The sequence below is a fragment of the Pongo pygmaeus genome, chromosome 9, assembly GCF_028885625.2.
Source record: "Pongo pygmaeus isolate AG05252 chromosome 9, NHGRI_mPonPyg2-v2.0_pri, whole genome shotgun sequence".
NCBI classification, from domain to species: domain Eukaryota; kingdom Metazoa; phylum Chordata; class Mammalia; order Primates; family Hominidae; genus Pongo; species Pongo pygmaeus.
In genome coordinates this window covers 131,459,265-131,485,005 of record NC_072382.2, presented here as the reverse complement: position 1 = coordinate 131,485,005, position 25,741 = coordinate 131,459,265, and the positions used below count along the sequence as shown (strand labels likewise).

The 25,741-nt window shown below is 39.2% G+C and overlaps 1 long non-coding RNA gene across 1 annotated transcript in view; it reads left to right on the top strand.

The window, feature by feature from the left end:
* Positions 1 to 23,608, top strand: part of LOC129008146 (uncharacterized) — a 175,101-nt gene extending 151,493 nt beyond the window's left edge. Inside the window, exons 3-4 of the long non-coding RNA XR_008492476.2 lie at positions 19,796 to 19,958; positions 20,716 to 23,608. This is a non-coding gene — a long non-coding RNA (uncharacterized LOC129008146). The remainder of the gene's footprint in view (positions 1 to 19,795; positions 19,959 to 20,715) is intronic.
* The last annotated feature ends 2,133 nt before the right edge of the window (positions 23,609 to 25,741 follow it).

Genomic DNA, 25,741 nt, shown 5'->3' with positions numbered 1-25,741 from the left:
CTGAACCTTGTGCTTATTATTCCTTAACTGCAAAAAAAACCCTTTATCTCATATTTTAAGAATATATGTATTACAAAAAAGCACATTTTATAGTTCTCATATTTTAAGAATATATGTATTATGAAAAAGCACATTTTATAGTTAAAAAAAGTTAAAAAATAATGTTATCAAGATTCATCCCACCTGTTGTTTCCTGACTTTTTAATGATTGCCATTCTAACTGGTGTGAGATGGTATCTCATTGTGGTTTTGATTTGCATTTCTCTGATGGCCAGTGATGGTGAACATTTTTTCATGTGCTGGAGAGGATGTGGAGAAATAGGAACACTTTTACACTGTTGGTGGGACTGTAAACTAGTTCAACCCTTGTGGAAGTCAGTGTGGCAATTCCTCAGGGATCTAGAACTAGAAATTCCATTTGACCCAGCCATCCCATTACTGGGTATATACCCAAAGGACTATAAATAATGCTGCTATAAAGACACATGCACACGTATGTTTATTGTGGCACTATTCACAATAACAAGGACTTGGAACCAACCCAAATGTCCAACAATGATAGACTGGATTAAGAAAATGTGGCACATATACACCATGGAATACTATGCAGCCATAAAAAATGATGAGTTCATGTCCTTTGTAGGGACATGGATGAAATTGGAAATCATCATTCTCAGTAAACTATCGCAAGAACAAAAAACCAAACACCACATATTCTCACTCATAGGTGGGAATTGAACAATGAGAACACATGGACACAGGAAGGGGATCATCACACTCTGGGGACTGTTGTGGGGTGGGGGGAGGGGGGAGGGATGGCATTGGGAGATATACCTAATGCTAGATGACGAGTTAGTGGGTGCAGTGCACCAGCATGGCACATGTATACATATGTAACTAACCTGCACATTGCGCACATGTACCCTAAAACCTAAAGTATAATAATAATAAATTAAAAAAAAAACTGAAAAAAAAAGATTCATCCCAATTGCTACATACAGCTGTAATTCATTTGTTTTGACTGCATTAGAATGTTTCATTTTGCAATTGCATGACTGTATCACAGTTTACTTATCCACTCTTCTGTCAATGAGCATTTGAGTGGTTTCCAGGTTTTTGCTATTGTGAACAGCAGTACTACAAACATTATTATTCATGTTTCTTGGGTTTATCTTGGTTATGTTCCAAGAAATGGAATTGCTGAGACATAGAATATGTGAATGCTCAATTTTTCAAAATAGTAATGCATTCTTTTTCTAGGTGGTTGGATCTGCTATTTAACCTGTTAGTTGAGTAGTTCAGGTTTAAATTTTAAATGACAATGCTTTTCACTTGTAAAAGCATTATGTAGTTGTGTTTTTTTTTTTTTTTTTAGATGGAGCCTTGCTCTGACACCCAGGCTGGAGTGTAGTGGTGTGATCTAGGCTCACTGCAACCTCTGCCTCCCGGGTTCAAGCGATTCTCCTGCCTCAGCCTCTCAAGTAGCTGGGACTACAGGTGCCCACCACCATGCCCAGCTGTATTTTTTTTTTTTTTTATTTTTAGTAGAGATGGGGTTTTGCCACGTTAGCCAGGCTGGCCTTGAATTCCTGACCTCAGAAAATCCGCCCGTCTCGGCTTCCCAAAGTGCTGGGATTACAGGCATGAGACACCATGCCCGACCTATGTAGTTTTTAAAATCAAATTTGCTTTTTACTTTTCCAAACTTTCTTCTATAGATATTGTGGCTTCTATTCTTCCATTTATCTGTTTAATCAGCTTATGTGTCCATATATTATAACTCTTCTCAAATTGTGCAATTATCTTCAGTGCTTGAGGTGCCAAGTCTGTTTGTTGTATCTTCTTAACACTCATATATACTCCCTCACTCCATGGTTGTTTGTTTCTTTATGTGGTTTATAATTTTGGTTGTGAGCTTGTTTTAAGCCTGACTTTTTTTCCCCTGGGGGAATTCTGTGTTTTGTGACTTAAGTGCCTCTACAAAGTAACTTTTCAGTTGCTTTTATTGGAGCACAGAATTTCAGTGGTTTTAGGATGTATGTTTATGCAGCTGCCTTGATTTGGGGTTCCTGTATCTTCATACAGCGTTCTTCTAGACTCTACACCTTCACATGGTACAGGCCTGGAGTTTTAACTTCTCATAAATGACTTTTTTGGGTTTGTTTTGTTTGAACTTCATCAGCTTCCTTGCTACTTCCACAGGTTGTCGCCCAGGCTGGAGTGCAGTGGCGTGATCTCGGCTCACTGCAAGCTCCACCTCCCGGGTTCACGCCATTCTCCTGCCTCAGCCTCCCAAGTAGCTGGGACTACAGGTGCCCACCACCATGCCCAGCTATTTTTTTGTATTTTTAGTAGAGACAGGGTTTCACCATGTTAGCCAGTATGGTCTCGATCTCCTGACCTCATGATCCACCTGCCTTGGCCTCCCAAAGTGCTGGTGGGATTACAGGTGTGAACCACTGTGCCCAGCCTGATGGATGGAGTTTTCAAAGTTCCCTTTCCAGGAACTGGGAAGAAGCACATTGATTGTGTCTCTGAGATTTATAAAGAGGATTCAATTAGTTTTCAAACTTATGCATGTCCAAGACCAGTTATCCTATGCCAGTGTAAACATAAAAAACAGTCCACAGGCCCCTGGGGCTTATTTGCCGGATGAAAAAACTCTTGGGCCGATATGTTACCTCCCATTTTCCACCATCTCTCAATTTGAGTTTTTTTCTTTGTTCTTTTGTTTAGTTAGGATTTCTGTGTGTAGATGAAATAAGAGGAAAGCCCAAGTCAGCATAGGCAGCTGTGTTACTAGAAATTCTCTCCATATTTTTAGGCATCACGCTACCTGACTTCAAACTATACTACAAGGCTACAGTAACCAAAACAGCATGGTACTGGTACCAAAACAAAGATATAGACCAATGGAACAGAACAGAGCCCTCAGAAATAATACCACACATCTACAACCATCTGATCTTTGACAAACCTGACAAAAACAAGAAATGAGGAAAGAATTCTCTATTTAATAATGGTGCTGGGAAAACTGGCTAGCCCTATGTAGAAAGCTGAAACTGAATCCCTTCCTTACACCTTACACAAAAATTAATTCAAGATGGATTAAAGACTTAAATGTTAGACCTAAAACCATAAAACCCTAGAAGAAAACCTAGGCAATACCATTCAGGACATAGGCATGGGCAAGGACTTCATGACTAAAGCAATGGCAACAAAAGCCAAAAGTCACAAATGGGATCTCATTAAACTAAAGAGCTTCTGCACAGCAAAAGAAACTACTACCAGAGTGAACAAGCAACCTACAGAATGGGGGAAAATTTTTACAACCTACCCATCTGACAAAGGGCTAATATCCAGAATCTACAATGCACTTAAACAAATTTACAAGAAAAAATCAAACAACCCCATCAAAAAGTGGGCTAAGGATATGAACAGACACTTCTCAAAAGAAGACATTTATCAGCCAACAGACACATGAAACAATGCTCATCATCATTGGCCATCAGAGAAATGCAAATCAAAACCACAATGAGATACCATCTCATACCAGTTAGAATGGCAATCATTAAAAAGTCAGGAAACAACAGGTGCTGGAGAGGATGTGGAGAAATAGGAACACTTTTACACTGTTGGTGGGACTGTAAATTAGTTCAACCATTGTGGAAGACAGTGTGGCAATTCCTCAAGGATCTAGAACTAGAAATACCATTTGACCCAGCCATCCCATTACTGGGTATATACCCAAAGGATTTTAAATCATGCTGCTATAAAGACACAGGCACACATATGTTTATTGTGGCACTATTCACAATAGCAAAGACTTGGAACCAACCCAACTGTCCATCAATGGACTGGATTAAGAAAATGTGGCACATATACACCATGGAATACTATGCAGCCATAAAAAATGATGAATTCATGTCCTTTGTAGGGACATGGATGAAGCTGTAAAACCATCATTCTGAGCAAACTATCGCAAGGATAGAAAACAAAACACCACATGTTCTCACTCATAGGTGGGAATTGAACAGTGAGAACAGTTGGACACAAGAAGGGGAACATTATACACTGGGACCTGTCATGGGGTGGGGGGACGGGGGAGGGATAGCATTAGGAGATACACCTAATATAAATGTTGAGTTAATGGGTGCAGCACACCAACATGGCACATGTATACATATGTAATAAACCTGCACGTTGTGCATATGTACCCTAGAACTTAAAGTATAATAAAAAAAAATAAAGACATTCTCTCCATATTTTTAAATGTCTTTATTTTGTTTTTTTAAAAAATAGTTTTAGATTAACAGCAAAATTGAGAGGAAGTCCCAGAGATGTCCTAAATACCCACTGTCCCCATACATACACAGCCTCCTCTGTTACTAACATCCCCTACCAAAGTGGCACATTTCTTTTGATGAACGTACACTGACACATCATTATCACCCAAAGTCCACGGTTTACGTTAGGGTTCACTCTGAACCCTAGCACATTCTGAATTTGGACCATTGTATTATGCCATACATCTGCTATTATAATATTGTACAGAATATTTTCTCTTCCCTAAAAATTCTCTGTGCTCCACCTACTTGTCACCCCCTCCCACCCTAATCCTTGGCAACCACTGATCTTTTTACTGTCTCCATAGTTTTGCCTTTTCCAGAATGTCATACTTGGAATCATACATTATGTAGACTTTCTAGGCTGGCTTCTTTCACTTAGTAGCATACATTATGTTTCATTCACGTCTTTTCATGGCTTGATAGCTCACTTCTTTTTAGTGCTGAATGACATTCACTGTTGTGTGTACCACAGTTTATCCATTCACCTACTGAAGGACATCTTGGTTGCTTCGAAGTTTTGAGAACTGGGAATAAAACTACTATGACATATTTTCAAGTCCTTTGGGTAAATACCAAGGACTGTGACTGCTGAGTTGTACAGTAAGAGTATGTTTAGTTTTGTAAGAAACCTCCAAACTGTCTTCCAAAGTGGCTGTACCATTTTATATTCCCACCAGCAATGAATGAGAGTTCTTGTTGTTCCATGTCCTCTCCAGCATTTGGTGTTGTCAGTGTTCTGGATTTTGGCTATTCTGATGGGTGTGTAGTAGTATCTCATTGTTGTTTTAATTTGCATTTCTCCGATAATATGTGGAGCATCTTTTCATATGCTTATTTGCCATCTGTATATTTTATTTTATGAGGTGTCTGCTAAGGTCTCTAGCCCATTTTAAAATTGGATTGCTTGTTTTCTTATTGTTGAGTTTTAAGAGTTCTTTGTATATTTTGGATAAAAGTCCTTTTATCAGATGTGTTTTTTGTAAATTTTTTTCCCAGTCTACAGCTTGCTTTTCATTCTCTTGATAGAGTCTCAAGTTTCTCACCAGTATGTACATTAGCAATAGGTATTTTGTGGATATTCTTTGTTAAGTTGAGAGATTCCTCTCCATTTCCGGTTGATTGAGAGTTTTTTAAAATCATGAATTGGCATTAAATTTTGTCAGATATTTTTTCTGTGTCTATTGTTATGGTTTTGTGATTTTTTTCTGCAGTGAAATGCTTTGATGAATTACATAAATGGATTTTTAAATGTTAAACCAGCCTTGCATACCTGGGATAAATCCCATTTTGTCATGGTGTATACTTTTTATACATCTTGAATTCAGTTTGCTAATTTTTTTTGAGGAATTTTGCATCTATATTCACATTCCTGGCCTGTAGTTTTCTGTTCTTATCATGTCTTTGTCTGGTTTTGTATTAGCACGATGCTGGCCTCATAAAATAAGTCATAAATAAGCTGCTTCTGTCCTCTGAAAGAGATTATGGAAAATTGGGATAATTTCTTAAATGTTTGGTAGAATTGACAGGTGAACCCATCTGGCCTTGTGCTTTCCTTTTTGAAAGGGTATTAGTTATTGATTCAATTTTTTAAATAGAGAAGGCCTATTCAGATTGTCTATTTCTTCTCATGTTTGTTTTGGCTGATGGTGCCTTTCAAGGAATCGGTCTGTTTTACCTGGGTTATTTAGTCCATGGGCATAGTTATTTGTAATATTCCTATATTCTACTCTCTTTCATTTCCACTATTAGTAATTTATGTCCTCTTTTTCCTGAGTTAGCTTGGTTAAGGGCTTATCAATTTTATGATCCTTGAAAAAACATAAACTTTTGGTTTCATTGATTTTCTCTATTGGTTTCCTGTTTTCAGTTTCATTGATTTCTGCTCTAATTTATTATGTCTTGTCTTCTGCTTACTATGGATTTAATTTGCTCTTATTTTTCTAGTTTATGAAGATAGATGCTAGATTTTAGATTTTTATGCTTTTCTAATATATGCATTTAGTATTATAAATTTCTCACTAAGAATTGCTTTCACTGAATCTCATGAATTTTGATAAGTTGTGTTTCCATTTTCATTGAAACACAAATTGAAAATATATTTAACTTTCTCACGATATTTCTTCTTTGATCTATGTGTTATTTAGAAATGTGTTATTTAATCCTTATGTATTTGGGGATTTTCCAAGTATCTGTTATTGATTTCTTATTTAATTCCACTGTGATCTGAGAGCACACAGTTGATGATTTCTATGCTTTTAAATTTGTTAAGGTCTGTTTTATGGCCCAGAAGGTGATCTATCTTGATGAACATTCCATGTAAGCTTCAGAAAAATTTTTCTTCTGCTGTTGTTCAATGAAGCAGTCTATAGATTTCCATTGTATCCAGTTGATGGATCGTGTCACTGAGTTCAACTCTGTCCTTACTGATTTCATGCCTACATGATCTGTCCATTTCTAATAGAGGGGTGTTGAAGTCTTCAACTATAACAGTGGATTTACCTATTTCTTCTTGTAGTTCTATCAATTTTCACCTCACATATTTTGATTCTGTCTTGTTTTGGTGCTCTACAAGTTAAGGATTGTAATGTCTTCTTGCAGAATTATCCCCTTTATAATTGTGTAATGCTCCTCTTATCTCTGATAATTTTGCTTGCTTTGAAGTCTGTTCTGTCTGAAATTAACATAGCTACTCCTACTTCCTTTTGATTAGGATTAGCATGGTACATCTTTTGGCATCCATTTACTTTTAATCTATATGTGTCTTTTATTTAAAGTGGGTTTCTTATAGATAACATATAGTTGGGTCTTGTTTCTACTCTAACAATCTGTTTTTTAATGGATAATGTACCTTACAATAACAAAATCATAATTCTAATTTCTCTCCCCTGTTCCTTGCATCATTGCTGTCACTCATTTCACTTATATATAAGTGTACATAAGCACACGTGCACGTGTGCACACACACAAGCATGCATAGTCAAATACTTTGTGGCTATTGTGATTTTGAACAAACTTATCTGTTTAATCAATTGAGGAAGAAAAATAAAAGGGTTTATTTTACCTTCATTTATTCCTTCTTTCATGCTTTGCCTTTCTTTATGTAGATCTGAATTTCTGATCTACATAATTTTCTTTCTCTCTAAAGAACTTTTTAACATTTTTTGTAAGGCAGGTCTATTGGCAACAAATTCTCTCAAATTTGTCTGAGAAAGTCTTTATTTCTCCTTCACAGAATTCTAGGTTAATGGGGTCTCTCTCTCTCTCTCTCTCCACTTTAAATAACTTTCACTCCACTCTCTTCCTACTTGCATTATTTCTGAGGAGAAGTCAAATATAATTCTTACCTCTGTTACTCCATAGATAAGTTGTTTTTTCCCTCTGGCTTCTTTCAGGAATTTTCTCTTTTCTTTGATTTTTCTTTTGCAGTTTGAATATGGTATGCTTAAGGATAGATTTTTTTTTTGCATTTATTCTGTTTGGTGTTTCATGAGCTTCATGGATCTATGGTTTGGTATCTGATATCAATTTTGGGAAAATTATCAGCAACTATTGCTCAAATATTTATCTTGTTCCTTTTCTCCTTTCTTCCTTCCTTCCTTCCTGCCTTCCTTCCTTCTTTTCCTTCCTTCCTTCCCTCCTCCCTCTCCTCCTTCTCCTCTTCCTCCTCCTCCTTCTCCTCCTCCTCCTTCTTCTTTCTCTTCCTCTTCTTCTCCTCTCCTTCCTTCCTTCCTCTTCCTCCTTATCCTCCCCCACCTCCTCCTCCTTCTCCTTTCTTCCTTCACCTTCCTTCCTTCCACCTCCCCTCCTCCTCCTTCTTTTTCTCTTCTTCTTCTTCCTCCTCCTCCACCTCCTCCTCCTCCTCTTCTTCTTCTTCCTCTTCTTCCTCTTCTTCTTTCTCTTCTGTCTTCTCTTTTCTTCTTCTTTTCTTTCTTCTCTCTTCTTCTTCCTTCTTCCTCATCTTCTTTCTTTTCTTCTTTTTGATACAAGGCCTCACTCTGTTGTCCAGGCTGGAGTGCAGTGGTGTCAGAACATGGCTGACTGCAGCCTCAACCTCCTGGGCTCAAGCATGCCTCAGCTGGGCATGGTGATACGTGCCTGTAGTCCCAGCTACTCAGGAAGCTGAGGCAGGAGCTCTGTTTCTTCAAACCGTGTCTTTTGCCTTGTAATTTTTGCTTGATAGCTGGACATGACGTACTGGGTTAAAGAAACTGCTGTAAATAATTCTTTAGTAATGTTATGGTAACGTACGTGGGTAGAGGAAGCATTCTATAGTCTATGATTAGGTCTTAGTCTTTTAGGGAACCTACACCTTTGGACTGTGAACTTCACAAATATTTCTCAGTCTCCTCTGGACTCCCCTTAGGTGGGAAGGAATGACTAGGGTGTGCTTGAGTTGGGTATTTTCCTTCTCCCACAGGGAAGGCTAGGGCTAGCTGTAGTTGGGTGTTTTCCTTCCCCTAGGTCAGTAAGACCCTGATAAAACCCCTGCAGTTTAGGTCCTAGTTAAATAGTTTCTCCTGAGGGCATATCTTGTTAAAAAGAACAGAGTGCTCTGAAATATTTCAAAATGATTCCTCTCTTTCCTTCTGCCAGGAGCACAAGGAGATTTTCCCCCCAATATTCACTGTGAGAAACTGGTCAAGCTCTTGGAGGTAAAACTCACAAAAGTGTGCCCCCAACCTCGACCCCTGTTACTGGGTTTCTCTGGTGTTTTTAATTCCTAAACTTATCCATGCTCAGCCTCCAGCAATTCATGGTTTCCTCTCCAGGGGCTGGATCTCACAGAGGTTTGCTCATGGGTTTCAGCTCCGGTTAGTTGTGACTCTCTGTATCTGCCTGTCTAGCTCTCCAATTTTGAGAGCAGCAGTTTGCCCTGTGACCTCATTTCTCTTACAGATCTAAGAAGAGTTGTTGGTTTTTTAGTTTGTTCAAATTTGTACTTGTTGCTGCAGAATAGCAACTTTTAAGCTTCTTAGGTACAGAACCAAAAGCTGGAACCCTGATACATTTCTATTAGAGCACTTGTGTCATTCCTTTTTGAATTTTTGTTAATTGATGAACTCAAGTTTCTCACACTGAGGGTAACTTTTTGAGGTCAGGCACATTTTATTCATCTTTACCTCCTACACATACGTGACTTTTGCATCAACATATTAACACACAGCAGACATCCAAATATAATTGTGAAGAACAGACATAATGAATGCATAAATTAGTGAATAAATGCCACTTTTCATCATCATTTTAATACTCTCCAACTTCACTTTCCAATAAAACCTCATTTCTATTCAAACATCTTATTCTATTCAAAGGATTCCCAAGTATAGAAAAGCATAGCCTTGTTCAAAGTTACAGAAGGTCAACCAAGGTCAGATCTGTGGATAGCTGACAACCACATCTTCTCTGTTCTCCAGAGAGTGTGAGACACAGGACGCCTCCCATAAGGAGGCAGTGTGTTAAGTATTTTATAGGCTTTTGTATACTCACTTTATTTGTTTCAGACAGAGTGAGCTAGTGCTTGTGAAATGTTGACAGTGGGAGTACCTTCAAGAAAGTGGTAGAACACAGGAGGCCCTTGTACAGACTTTCAATTCTCAGTGCTGGCAGAGCTTCTCTTGCTCCACCTGAAATATTCCTGCGACTCCAATCATGAGTGGAGACATATAACAATACTGAGCTTATGTTCTAGAGTATGTATTTGTGTGTGTGTGTGTGTGTGTGTGTGTTACCACCTGTGTCCTTGGGAAAAGAAAAATAGCACTCTATGCATAAGTCTGCCTTAACACCTACTGATTATATGGAAACTGTTGTCTGCCTCCCCTTCTAAATTGTGGGTTGCTTGAAGGTTGGTGTTGTGTCTTCATCACTTGCACCCTAAGAGCCAACAGAGTTAATGTCTGCTGAATCAGATGATGAAAGATGAAGCATGGAACACGATGCCCACAAACAGTCCAACTGCTTTTTGGGGCCAGTATCTGTGTCTGTCGTTAGCTCAAGTCTCTAAAGATGCAGCTGCCCCTTGCTCCTCTTCCCAACAGGAAGGGCAGATACCAAACCTACTGCCTATCTCTTTGCTTGGCTTAATTCTCTATTCTTTGTTCATAGATCTTAAGTAGGTCTATTCCCACCTCTGAGAGCTAGAACTAGTTTGGGTTTCTTCATGAAGTGTGTGGCAATGGTGTCCCTAAATAGCTTTGGGTGATGAAAGAAATTGGCTTGGGAGAGACGCCTCCCTGTTTGTCTTCTCAGTCTTGGGAGTGGGCCCCAGTAGGGCTTTGCCCCAACCCTGGCCTGTCTCTGCTCAGGGCTGTGAGGTGCTCAGAGTGGTGCATTCTGAGTGTGTGAAAAGAGGAAAGGGAATATGAGTCAGAGGAATAATTCCTAGGGCCAACCTCACCCTAGAATTGTTTCATCAAAATGGAGAGGTTGAACACCGGGGAACAAGCCCTTTGCCAAAGTCTCCACACTGTTCCGACTTGCCTTTGACTTGAGGACTCAGCAAACATTGACAGAGGGCTGACAAACCAAGAAGGGCTTGATTTACAGAGCACTCCTCTGTCCCAAGAGGAAACCAAGCACTGTAAATCACTAGGAGATGACCGAGGTTCTAAAGTGCCTATAAACAATATGAGCTGGCCTTACTCCTCACACTGCCTGGAGTCAGTTTCCAATGGGCAGCATGCCCTCCTAAGAGGCAGGACAGAGAGAAACAGCTTCTGTACATACACCATTAGATGATTCAGATGAAGAGCCACATCAGTCACTGTCTTCTTCCAGGAAGAAGTCTTGATATCACTGGGGGGAGTTTCATAATAGCTCCTGCTGTCTGTCACCCAGCTTTAGGGGGTTTCTGTCAGTACTAGGCATTATGATGTTTAATGGTATGAAGGAGGAGAGTCTAATTTTTACAGCCTAGCCCCAACAGCACAAGCACCTCAGTTACTAAAATATTTTCTCAGACAGTCCGCCCAGTGAATGCAACCACAGCCCACTTCCCTAGGATATTGGAGTGCCACATGTATTTTTTTTTTTTTTTTTTGAGACGGAGTCTTGCTCTGTCACCCAGGCTGGAGTGCAGTGGCATGATCTCGGGTCACTGCAAACTCCGCCTCCCGGGTTCACACCATTCTCCTGCCTCAGCCCCCTGAGTAGCTGGGACTACTGGCACCCACCACCACACCTGGCTAATTTTTTGTATTTTTAGTAGAGACGGGGTTTCACCGTGTTAGCCAGGATGGTCTCGATCTCCTGACCTCGTGATCCTACCGCCTCAGCCTCCCAAAGTGGCCACATGTATTTTTTATAGTGGTGACTCAAAACACCTACAGAAGAGGATCTAGCTATCTATCTATCTATCTACATACACACACACATATACTTTGTTTACATCAATGAGATACTCATCTGGGTTTTATGGATATGAAATCTGGGATTCTTTTATCTTTCTTATAGTCAGTCAGTTATTCCAGTTGTATTTTATAGTATTTTGGCTTAGTTTCTTCCTTCTAGATTATTTAACGACCTCATCAGCCTGGGAATTTAAAAAATATACCTTGTGATTATCTGTTTAGCTGAAATGTACTTGTGTGTTTATTTGCTTACTTAATTTCTTGGGACTTTGGATGTGGGACTGGTACTAGTGGCTGTGGGGTAGGTAATAGTGGTCCTGCAGTTCAGTTCCTTGGCTCTCTAGGATTCTGGAAGGAAAGTTGTTGTTTAAGAATTAACCTAACTGTATTTCTAGCAGAAGCACAAAAGATCACATGGAATTCAAACAGTAAGACTCTCAGTAGCATAAGAGAGCATGTCACTGCTTGTCTCTGGATTCCAGTTTCCTGTAAAATGAAGGGGTTGGCCTAAATGACAAAAGTCTCCTGCTAGCTCCATCTATCTACCCACTCATCCATCCCCAGCAGGTTAGTACATCCCTCAGCTTCTCAGACAGGAGAGGTGATTGGGTTCATCCCTTTCTGAAGAATCTCCAAAGCACAGCCAAAGCTGGGAAGGAAGACCCATACGAATACAGGCGGATGCCTTATTTCTTCTGAGGAAAACCATGAAGAACAGCTCCAACAGCGGAGCCTGGACTACAACCCTGGACAGGCAGCTCCACCCACCCATCCACAGGTGACCTTGGTCCTCCTTACATTTACAGAGTATGACAGCAGGAACGTCTGTGGTGATCATCTGTCAACTGTAATTTTGGAACATGATATGAGCTGGGATCAACTTTTATTAAGCCCGAGGCCATCTTTTCCCTTGAGAGTTAATCCAAAGATTACCTGCTAAATGCAGAAATTCAGAGCCAAATCAGATGAAATACACAAATGTGGTCTCTTCCCTCTAAGAGCCTATAATCTAAATCAAACAGTATACATTGATAATGGGAAATTGTGGGCAGCTTTCAAGAGAATTGAATCAAATATTGAGATTACATCTTGGCCTTCGGTTAGTGGCTTTTAGTGTACTTGGGGTGGGTCAAGGGTTGTGGGTTTAGATCCTGACTAGTGCTCTCAGCAGGAAAAGTCACGATCTGTAGTCAGTCAGTTAGGAAAGGTTCCATGCTGGAGAGAATCCCAGGAGGTCAACGGGGAGTAGCATGGCATTTGGGAGGAGGCAGGTGGTGCAGGAGGAAGTCAAAGGCAGATGGGAAGAGCTCACATAACGAGGACCAGCATTTTCCAGAAACGTACAGTACTTGGCCATTTGAATTAAGGCACTGCCAAGTTCACTCTCTTTCTCTCATTATTCAGATGCCTCTGGAAATTCCACTTCCTAGGATGCATCCAATTACACCCAATCTCTTCACCTTTGCATATGGTATTAGAATTTAAATGAACATGTTAAATTTGCTCTATCTAAATTTGCACCGGCCTCTGGCAACTATTTCCATTTTAGTGGTTTAGTAAGTTATATCTACTGTATTCTTCCAGCAGGCAAACAATACACACCATACAGCCGGACAATGTTAGAGAAGGAAGAAAGGTTAACTCCTTCCACTTACTCATTTCACAGATGGGAACACAGATGTTCCCAGAGACTTGGTAAAACTTGCCTGGTCCGTGACTTTGGGAATACAGACATCCTCTGAGTGCGATGCTTTTTATATGTGGCCTGGAGTTTGCTTCCTGATGATGTGCTCCTTCCTGCCCAGGTAGCCTCAGTTGGGCTCCGCTGTCCCTGCTCCGGTACCCACTCCCAGCACTTAAGAATGTCTCCTGTCTGGCTCCAGCATGTAGGTAACAGAAAAGGAAGATCTGGATTTCGGCAGATAAAGTGGAGGAGAGAAGAGAGGGACCGAGGAAGAAACAAAAGGCCGTGGACAAATGAAAACTGTCTTGTGAATGTAAAGTGATTGACATGGATCACCTGGATTATGATGATTTAAAAGGCAGTTCACAAACAGAAATCCCAGACAGGTCTAGAGCAAAATAATGACTTTCAGAGAAGATTATGAATTTGGATCTCTACATTCCAGTACACTTATGGCGGAAAAGAAACTGCTTTTAACTTACAAATATTCTAAATAGTCACTCTTTCGGAGTCTTTTTTTTTTTTTAATTGGAAAGTAACATTTTTCCATTAGAGGATTCAATTCTACTACGGCTGCAAAAGAATTATTTCTGGAGTCAGAATCAAATCAACCTTTATAATCAGTCTAATCAGCCAGACCCACTGATATATATTAGTGGACGTGGCTTCTGTTCTAGGTCAGGAACTGAGAGCTCCTGACACTTTGTAATAGTGTAATAGGGGATAAAATGTCAGAAATTTCAGTGAAAATGGAGGTTAAGTTGTGCATTTTAAAAGCAATTTTTAGGTATATGGTAGTAAGTAGCTAGTACTTAATGTGCCAGCAGTTCAGAAAGCAAAACCCAATGGCCAATTATTCTTTGCTTTGTACATTTGGGGACTATAAGCAGATGAACACTAAGAAGGACACATCCCTGGATTTATTTCTCAAAACATATCGCACATTCCTAATTTTCCTCACAGATGTTTTTAAAGATTACTCTCAGAATGTGCTCAAAGAGTCCCTGAACAAATGCTATTCATTGTGGTAAATATAACAAAAATCATTAGAAGATATCAGCATTTTAAATAGCGATTATAATCCAGTGGTTGCCTTCTGTATTGCCCTGGTCGGTGTCTATACATTTTGTAAAGGCTTACATTGACTTGTGTACAGATATACCATTTGCATTTAGCTAATTGTGACATTTGTGGTCATTTTCTATAAAGAGGTTGGTCTTTAAGCTGTTGGTAATGAATGTGGCTTAGTTTCTACTGGAAAATCTGATTCAGCTTACATCATTTTGACTTATAGCACCTTTGCCAGGAATGAAATCTAAGAGTGCAAGACTGCCCTGTTTTTTCCCAGGTCTGCAGAGGCCTGTTGCTTTTAATGGGTTGTGTGTAGGACACAAGGATGTGACTCATCTATCCACTTAAGAGTCATAAAACAGTAATTCAAACAGCTCAGCATCAGTCATAACGTTCATTGTATGCACCATACTGAATGTGCATTACCATTTAGTTTTTGTTATTTTACAGGAAAGTGGGCGTTGGTACCCAGTGAACAAACAAAATATTTATTAAGCTTATTGTCCTCAGTGTCATTAACATAACTGTTTTCGGTGAGCATAGAACAAATGTGTGGAGCTATTTGTTGTCAATTGAACATCCCTACCACCCCTTCTAATGTCTCCCTGCTCCATGGAAGAGAAATCAGGACTGTAGTTGTAATTTGCAGAATTCTCTTCTCTGTGAGGTTCAGGAGAGACCATCCAGGAAGAGGCACTGGTATGAGGAAGGAGGAAGGCAAGGCCAGTGTTCTCCAGTGGCAGTTGTAGGCACACGCATGGAGAGATGTAAGGTTCAAAGCAGCTTTCAGATGAACTTTTGGAGAATTGCCTTTTGTGCTACGAGAGGGGATAGATGTCTATACCATCTCTAGGCTCATAAGTTTTGCAGTTTTCCAGGTGAGCTCCTGGGAATCATGTGCTTCAGTGCTCCAAGCAGAGTGTTAACAATGGCCTCCTTGACCTTTGCTTCCCTAACGTTGCAGAAGCTTCACTTTCTTGTCTAAAACTATTAATATTTAGAAGACACAGAGTGGCTTCTATTTGCCTGATAAAAATGCGGCTGATACAAGAAGTAATTATTTTAAAATTAATAAAAAATTAGAAAAGGCAGAATGCATAAATCATAGATTAAAATAAACTGCCAGTGGGCTATAGTTACTATAAAAATAAGATGGTCATATAAAAATAAGATGGTCAAAGGCTGATCAAATGGAAGAATGAAGAAATCGAAGTCATTCAAATAATCAATCAATTATAGAATAATCAATTAAATATATTAAATATTATGTTTATGTAATTATAATTTATCTATTATGTACATATTATATTTAATCTGTAACTATATATGATATATATATAACAACTAGGAATCTAGATTCGGTATCACACGATCAGTACCCAGCATGAAGTGAGCACAGCAAGCAGGAAGTAAGGCCAGGATGAAAGAACACAGCCCAAACAGGAAATTAGAAGTTTGATTCACTTATTTATTCATGCAACAAATATTTTGGAGCACTTACCCCAAGTACTGTGCTAAATGGTGGAGGATGCAACAAGAACAAGATAAATGTGTAACTGCTCTTAAGGTTCTTGTGGTCTACTTGGGAATATGGACAAGTGAATAGCCAACTGTCATTGAGTGTGATGCGTGTCATGATGAGAGTACATCGTCTTGTAGGAACACCTAGAGGCAGGAAGTAGGGTGTGGGGTGGGGAGGAAAAAAGACTTCCTGAGAAAGTGGCTTCTAAGCTGAGACTTGAAGGATGAAAGGAGGTTAATGGTCAAGGTGCATGGGGTAGAAGAGATGGAGGTTGAAGAGGGAGCCCAGAGAATGTTTTGGTAGACACCCCCATTGTCAGGTGGTAGTGGTGGTAAACTCCAAAGGCAATGGGGAGATATCGCAGGGTTTTAAGCAGCAGAATGATATGATCAGGTTTATGATTTCAAATGATGCCTCTGGCTGTAGGTTCAAGAATGGATTTCAATGAGCAACATGGATGTGGAGAGAACAACTAGAGCCTGTTGTAACAGTCCACATACGAGATGTCCATAATTTGGACATGGCAGTGGGGATGGAGAGAAGTTAGCAGATTGACTGACGGAGAGGTTAGAGAATGGGAGAAGTCAAGGATGATTCATTTTACATATACGGAAACTGAAGCTTAGAGGGATTGCATAGCTCACCTAAGGTCACATAGCCCGGAACAGTGAAGTTGGGATTCAAACCTCAATTCGGTCAACTCTAGAGCCTTCACCTTTACCTCTAAGCTCTGTAGTGTATGGCCCAGAACAGGCCACGAAGCCTCAAGTTTTAAAAACTCATTAGGATGAGGTCCTTGTGTCACACAAGTTGACTGTTTTGTATTAACGTGACACAGTGGTTCTGCTGGGCTCTCTTCATCTCTTTTCATACCTGTGCTGTATTTTTTCTACTTGATTTAATTTATTTTCATAATTTTTCCCTCTGTGTGTGTGTAAATGTTGTTGTAACTAAAGGAAAAGGGAGTGGGGAAAGAAGATGATTTCTCCTTCTCACTAACATTTTGGTTTCAAGCTAAAGTAAAAACAGAAGGCATTTCTCCTTTACTTTTTACAGTATATATATCTGTAGCTGTGGAAGTTCTAGAGGGTAAAAGCCACAACCAGCTGTCACGTTTTGTCTGCCAAAATGACTAAGATAATGGGTAAGGCTGAGAAAGCTGTAAAATAATTATCCCATATTGCTCCTAAACACCCACCTTTTCTGTTACACTTGAGAACTGTTAAACAAGTCTGAAATAGTTGGAAACAAATACTGACATGTCCGTGATTGTAACTCCCGTCTATTTGTGGATGAATGTCAAGCCTCCCACTCCTGAACAAACCCCTGTGCTGAGCTCCAAACACCCGAGGACATCCCCGGCCAAGTAACCGGGGCTCCTTAAACTTTATGTGCTGTGACAATCTCAGCTGAGCTAAGGCCCGTCGCTACCAGCCCTCTGGCTGTAGGATCAAGAATGGAGTTCAAAAGAGCAACATTACTACTATTACTATTACTGCCACCCCTGCCTTTTTTCCTGAAACCTGCATCAGCCAAGTCAACAAAACCAGATGCTTAGGAGCTAGTCTAGATTCCTCTTTCTCTCCTATTCCTCACATCTCATCAGCCACTAAATCCTGGCGATCCTATCTCTTAAATACCTCTTTAGTTGTTTCTTCCCTCTTCATTTCCACTGTGGTTGTCTTAGTACTGGCCACTGCTTCCAAATTCCTGATAGATATTAATTTTTGTGACACAGAAACAAGAAAATGGAATGCCCAGTAATTTGCAAACTCGTAAATTATTCTATATTTAGTGTGACATATTACTTACCTGTTTTTAAAGTAATAAAAATTGGTCATAATCATAAATAATGAAGAGTTTTTCTGTAACAGGGTTATACTAAAAATTTGAGAGGCTTTCTGTAGAGAAAGAAAAAGAGATAATAATAAATGCTTCTACTATTACTATGAACTGAAACACTGTGACACAATTATATATTTCAATAATATGTAAAAATGGCAACTAATATACACATTTGATAATAGAAAACATTAGAAGAGAAATACAAAATCAGTGCCAAGTAAAGATTATTAGCACATTAAGTGATAATACAACAAATATTAAATATTTTTAAAATTATCCTTAAAATAAAATTGTAAGACACATAGGCATGAATTTCAATGTCAAATAGTTTTGGACAATATTAGGACAAATATTCCAAATGTAGAAAGATATCTTTCATCTTGTGTTATATTAATCGAATTGATGGTTAAAGATGTGTTCAAAAGCATCTTCAAATTGGGAATCAGGGAATATGTTGCTTCAAATAAGAAGTTCATTTCCTTTTTTAGCAATGAAAATATTTTATCTTCTTGTTCTGGTTTTAATTTTCCATTGAAAAATATACTATTTTTGTTAATTCAGATTTTAGATCAGTTTCGGATTTCTTACTAGAACATTATATAACAACATTAATTTATTCTCTTCATAGTTTTGTTGGGGGGTCAACATACTTGAAAAGAACTTCAGTGAATAGCAGATATTTAAACACTAGAAAATGCCAACAATTCGGGCAATACTCAAATAACACGACATTCATATCTTCTAACAAGGTTACCATCACCCCCATGGATTTGCATGACAAAATTGTCCATTTAGGGATTTATTTTGCTTCCGAAACTTGTATTTCTTGACACACTACTTATAGGATTTATATAACAGTTACTGAATGTATAATTTTATTAATATTTATTTTATTTGCAAGAGTAACTGATTACCAGCAGACAGGGCTACCAACACACACTGACTCCATGGCCACAGCCCTAAGAAAGACGGATTAGGCTGTGGCTGCTTCTGTCTTACATGCCTCTGCCCGGTTTCCAGATATGTCAACCTTAACACTTGTCTCTTTGGCTCAGGGTTCCTGTTCTTACTTTTGGCTTGACGTCATTGGGTTCCTTTGAGCCAGTAATGTTTCTTTGTTAATTGTTAAGCTCTAATTCTCACAGGAGAATTATAATACTTTCATTTTTCTGATTTCTTGACTGATTTTTCAAAATTTGGGACTTAGGAAAACATAAATTTCTTGAGAAATGTCAGGAAAGAATTCCCACATGGAAACACTATTACAGACCCTGTAATGTCTTAGTCTAATAATCACTATATAATACTGGTCTCTGGCCTCTTGCCATGTCTCCTTTTAGTCTATCCCTCCCATTGCTTGTTCTGTAAAATGGACATGAACTTACCAAATTGTGTTATAATTTTAAAATGTGCTTGCCTTTTGCATGAGACTGCACATTTCTTAAAAGCAGGAACTGAGTCTTAGCTCTTGATCTCCAATGTCTAGCAACGAACTGACGCATTTTAGGTTCTCAATATATGCATGATAAATTGAGATGAATTAAATTGAATTTATTTGAAATAGAAAGATAGTGAGGACTTCTGGTTTTGGAAACCTGGTAGATTGAGACAATGCACCTCTCCCATGACAATTGCCTGGAAATTCTAGATAACATACAGGAAAAACTTTAAAAACAGAGTTGAATTCAGAAGAAAACAACAAAGAAGGCTTTAGGTAGCACAGATAAGCAAAGACCCTGACAGCTAGAGCCATAAACACTGAAGTTGAAGTGCAGCTTGTGGGTGGGCCAGGGCAGGGCTTGTGGGGAGGGAGTCTGCAGGGATGATGCAGTTTCAGATCAGAAATTAAGCTGAGGTTTCTATAACCATCTAGGAAAATGTGTCATTGTGCTCTTCAGCTCAGTATTAAGAAATGCTAATGGAGGAACAGATATTTCATGCACAAACAGAGCCCCCATTCTCACTCTTCCCATAGGTCTTTTGAAGCTGTTCTCCCTCCTAGTGATGCTGTGTTGAGGGCAGAGGTGTGCTCAACATTGAATGAGACCACATTCAGGCTGCAGTGATTGTGCCCTAAAGAGTTCAAGACATGATTGGAAGAACCCCTGTTCTATGTTTATGCTATTAAATTTTGAATGGTAAGCTTAACATGACCAGAAAACAAGTTATCATTCACATCTTGCATTCACTGGATGAACTTGCATTTTTGGTCGTCACGAATGATACACAATTGCAACTTTTTTTTTTTTTTTTTGAGACGGAGTCTTTGTCTGTCGCCCAGGCTGGAGTGCAGTGGCGCGATCTCGGCTCACTGCAAGCTCCGCCTCCCAGGTTCATGCCATTCTCCTGCCTCAGCCTCCCGAGTAGCTGGGACTACAGGCGCCCGCCACCACGCCTGGCTAATTTTTTGTATATATATATTTTTTTTAGTAGAGACGGGGTTTCACCGTGTTAGCCAGGATGGTCTTGATCTCCTGACCTCGTGATCTGCCCGTCTTGGCCTCCCAAAGTGCTGGGATTACAGGTGTGAGCCGCCATGCCCAGCCCACAATTGCAACTTTGAGAGTCATTGGAAGCCAGTATTCATGGACAGTATGATAAATGATGCAATGCCATGAGTAATGATGCAACCTGTGTTAACTGACAAATGGTTTTAGGGAACTGCAGAGGCAGGGAAATCTATGTTGTTTCAATAGAAACAGGTTCCAAAGAGTTATGCATATATTAGAAATTATTTCAACTCACATGTGCCCATGAATTTCACAATATATTTTTAAACGGAATTGTTTATGTAGACAAAATATGTTTGCCCAGTACCTTGCAAACCCTATGGGTGACTCTGCCACTAGCTTTCTCCCAGCCAGGTCATATTTTAATGTGTTTGTTTCCCTTTAGGAAGAATGTATGGGAGTAAATTCTGAAGGAGTGGGACCCAGGAAGATGGAATAAAAGATTAGATCAGGCAGAATTAATTAATATTGGAGCAGTCACCTGGGATTCTAGATTTACTATATTGACTCAGACAACTATGAAGTGATACTTAACTGAAGCCTGGATTCAACAATGACCTACAACAGGGTTTCTCAAAATTTCACATGCAGAAGAATCACTTGATTATCTTGTTGAAATGCAGATTCTGATTCGCTAGGACTACGGTGAGCCTGGAGTTATGTATTTCAAACAAGGTCTAATTCATGGATCATATTCAAGTAGCAAAACCCTAAAATCAATAATGTAGAGAAAGGAGTCTAAGTTGGAATGGACTTAACATGAGCAGCTTGCTCAGCCACTGCTTAACTATCTCCCCAGGAAGTCCTAGAGGACATCCCCTTCATTAAGATATAAAACTGCACTGCTCAGGAGAGCATCAGAATTACTGAAAGTGTTGTGGCTATCTGCCATGGGTCAGAGATCATGGTGGGCAGATGTTGCAATGAAGTTGAGTTCCCTGATTTCAGTGGAAATAATGGGTGGTGGTATGGTAGAGCCCTGGTGGTGATGCTTAGCCATCAAAAACATGTTTATACAAAATTATCATTATATGCTACTGGAATAAAGGCCGCTATGGTCTGAATGTTTGTGTCTCCTCAAAATTTAAATGTTAAAATCCTAGTCTCCCGTATCTCAAAATAATAAGAGCTGTCTATGACAAACCCACAGCCAATATCATACTGAATGGGCAAAAACTGGAAGCATTCCCTTTGAAAACTGGCACAAGAGGGATGCCCTCTCTCACCACTCCTATTCAACATAGTGTTGGAAGTTCTGGCCAGGGCAATTAGGCAGGAGAAGGAAATAAAGGGTATTCAATTAGGAAAAGAGGAAGTCAAATTGTCCCTGTTTGCAGATGACATGATTGTATATCTAGAAAACCCCATTGTCTCAGCCCAAAATCTCCTTAAGCTGATAAGCAACTTCAGCAAAGTCTCAGGATACAAAATCAATGTACAAAAATCACAAGCATTCTTATACACCAATAACAGACAAAGAGAGAGCCAAATCATGAGTGAACTCCCATTCACAATTGCTTCAAAGAGAATAAAATACTTAGGAATCCAACTTACAAGGGACATGAAGGACCTCTTCAAGGAGAACTACAAACCACTGCTCAATGAAATAAAAGAGGATACAAACAAATGGAAGAACATTCCATGCTCATGGGTAGGAAGAATCAATATCATGAAAATGGCCATACTACGCAAGGTAATTTATAGATTCAATGCCATCCCCATCAAGCTACCAATGAGTTTCTTCACAGAATTGGAAAAAACTACTTTAAAGTTCATATGGACCCAAAAAAGAGCCCGCATTGCCAAGTCAATCCTAAGCCAAAAGAACAAAGCTGGAGGCATCACGCTACCTGACTTCAAGCTATACTACAAGGCTACAGTAACCAAAACAGCATGGTACTGGTACCAAAACAGAGATATAGATCAATGGAACAGAACAGAGCCCTCAGAAATAACGCCACATATCTACAACTATCCGATCTTTGACAAACCTGACAAAAACAAGAAATGGGGAAAGGATTCCCTATTTAATAAATGGTGCTGGGAAAACTGGCTAGTTATATGTAGAAAGCTGAAACTGGATCCCTTCCTTACACCTTACACAAAAATTAATTCAAGATGGATTAAAGACTTAAACGTCAGACCTACAACCATAAAAACCCTAGAAGAAAACCTAGGCATTACCATTCAGGACATAGGCATGGGCAAGGACTTCATGTCTAAAACACCAAAAGCAATGGCAACAAAAGCCAAAATTGACAAATGGGATCTAATTAAACTAAAGAGCTTCTGCACAGCAAAAGAAACTACCATCAGAGTGAACAGGCAACCTACAAAATGGGAGAAAATTTTCGCAACCTACTCATTTGACAAAGGGCTAATATCCAGAATCTACAATGAACTCAAACAAATTTACAAGAAAAAAACAACCCCATCAAAAAGTGGGCAAAGGATATGAACAGACACTTCTCAAAAGAAGACATTTATGCAGCCAAAAGACACATGAAAAAATGCTCATCATCACTGGCCATCAGAGAAATGCAAATCAAAATCACAATGAGATACCATCTCACACCAGTTAGAATGGCAATCATTAAAAAGTCAGGAAACAACAGGTGCTGGAGAGGATGTGAAGAAATAGGAACACTTTTACACTGTTGGTGGGAGTGTAAACTAGTTCAACCATTGTGGAAGTCAGTGTGGTGATTCCTCAGGGATCTAGAACTAGAAATACCATTTGACCCAGCCATCCCATTACTGGGTATATACCCAAAGGACTATAAATCATGCTGCTATAAAGAAAGACATATGCACACGTATGTTTATTGCGGCACTATTCACAATAGCAAAGACTTGGAACCAACCCAAATGTCCAACAATGACAAACTGGATTAAGAAAATGTGGCACATATACACTATGGAATACTATGCAGCCATAAAAAAGGATGAGTTCATGTCCCTTGTAGGGACATAGATGAAATTGGAAATCATCATTCTCAGTAAACTATCGCAAGGACAAAAAACCAAACACCGCATGTTCTCACTCATAGATGGGAATTGAACAATGAGAACATGGACACAGGAAGGGGAACATCACACTCTGGGGACTGTTGTGGGGTGGGGGGGGGGAGGGATAGCATTAGGAGATATACCTAATGCTAAATGACGAGTTAGTGGGTGCAGCACACCAGCATGGCATATGTATATGTATGTAACTAACCTGCACATTGTGCACATGTACCCTAAAACTTAAAGTATAATAAAAAAAATTTTTTTTTAAATAATAAAATAAAATAAAATCCTAGTCCCCAAGGTAATGGTACTAGGAGTAGGGCATTTGGAAGGTGAGTAGGTCATAAGGGAGGAGTCCTCATGAATAGGATTGTGCCCTTATAAAACAGGCCTGAGAGAGGACCTCTGGCTTCTTCTGCCATGTGAGGACACAGCAAGAAGGAGCTGTTTATGAAGACTGGCCCTCACCAGACACTGAATCTCCAGGCACCGTGACCTTGGACTTCCCAGCCTCTAAAATGATGAAAAGTAAATTTCTGTTGTTTATAAGACACCAAGTCTGTATTATTTTGTTACAGCAGCTTAAATGGAGTAAGATGGGGCGATCTATATTTTTACTCACATGGATCTAAATGATGGCAAATTGATCAAGGACGCAAAGGAATAGAATGGCTAGGCAGTCTGACAAAGTGCTAATTGAAATGTAAAAGTGGAAGTATTCTAAGTCTAGTAGACAAAAATAGAAATCAAGACATTGTAATAGGGTTTCATAGTCTCTTACCCAATTATCAGACGTAAGTCTGTTCAAAAAGACTTGGAGTCTCCAGATTGAGGAGAAAGTTGAGCCCCTTTGGGAAAGGGCGCTTGAGTGTTATCACATGTATATACTGTAAATATTTCTTCATGTCTTTCCCCAAGAAACTAGCATCCATTTACCAGAGTGACTGCACTGATGACAGAGAAATAAGCAGAACATTTGGGTATTCTTAGACAGTGACTTTGAGCTGATTCTAATCTCTAGAGTTCCATAAATGCCTCGGAGTTCACTGGCAAGAGTGAAGACTTATGAATGTTAGGTGATAGATGGATTCCTGACTCAAACTCATCTCAATAAATTAAGGAACCTAACCTACTGTCATTCCTACCCCAGACTGTATAGTGCAACTTAGAAATGCATAGTAACCAGCATAATCTCCATATTAGTTTTCTGATCTGTGGAGTTAGAGCTATTAGGTTAAGATGGACCAAAAAGGGGTCCTTGAAACTGACTTTCTATAGGGGAATTTCAGATATATTTCCTCCACTAAGAACTTTTAAAAGGCAGGAGGTGGTGATTCCTATGGCATCACCCTTTAATGAACATGTTTTGCTGGTGAAAAAGCTATGTGGGTCTTTGAGGATGACTGTGGATTATTTCAAACTTAATGATGTGGTAACTCCAATGTTCTTAATGTGGAATATTTACTGGTGAAAGTCAACAGAACTTCTGGCACCCGGTATGCAGCTATTGACCTAGCAGATATTTTCTATTCTTTTTTTTAAATATGCAATTTACCATTTTAATGATTTTAAAATGCACAATTTACATTCACATTGTTGTTTTAGAGTTTTTTTTTTGTATATACATCAATAAAGATAATCAGAAGCAAATCAGAAGGTTTGCTTTCAGTTGGAAGGGTTAGCAGTGCACTTTCACAGTCTTTCCTCAGAGTTATGTCAATCTCCTGCTCTCTGTCATAATATAATATTGCAGGATCTTGAGCATCTTGATATTCTACAGAACATTATTCTGGTCATTATGCTAATTAGATCTGGTGGACATGAAGTATCATATACCTTAAATGTCTTAATAAGACATATGCATGCCAGAAGATGAGAGATAAACCCCATGAAACTTCAGAAGACAGAAAAATCAGTAAAAAAGGCCATGGGCCTAGATTATGTCAGGATATCCTCCTATAAGTGAGAGACAAGACCCTGTATCTTGAACTGCCCGACATGAAGAAAGAAGCATAGTATTTGATGTATTGCTTTAGATATTGCAGGCAAATATCTACCACATTAATATATTTACCAGGTAATTTGTAAAGCTGTCAGTTTTGAATAAGTCCTGGAGCAAGAAACTATAAAACAGACCCAGACCACTGTGTAAGTTACCCTGACACTTGTGCCTTATGACCTATCAGTTCCAATGGCAACTAAAATGTTCCTGACAGACAGGGATGCTTTATAGAGCCTCTACTAAGACCCGATGAGAGAATTACAGCACAGACCCCTAGGGATTTGGAGTAAGCCTGTCCATCTTTGCTAATAACTATGAAAATCAGTTCTTGGATTGCTAACATGCTCTGCAGAAACTGAATGCCTGACCAAAAGACACCCAGTAACTGTGATCTGAA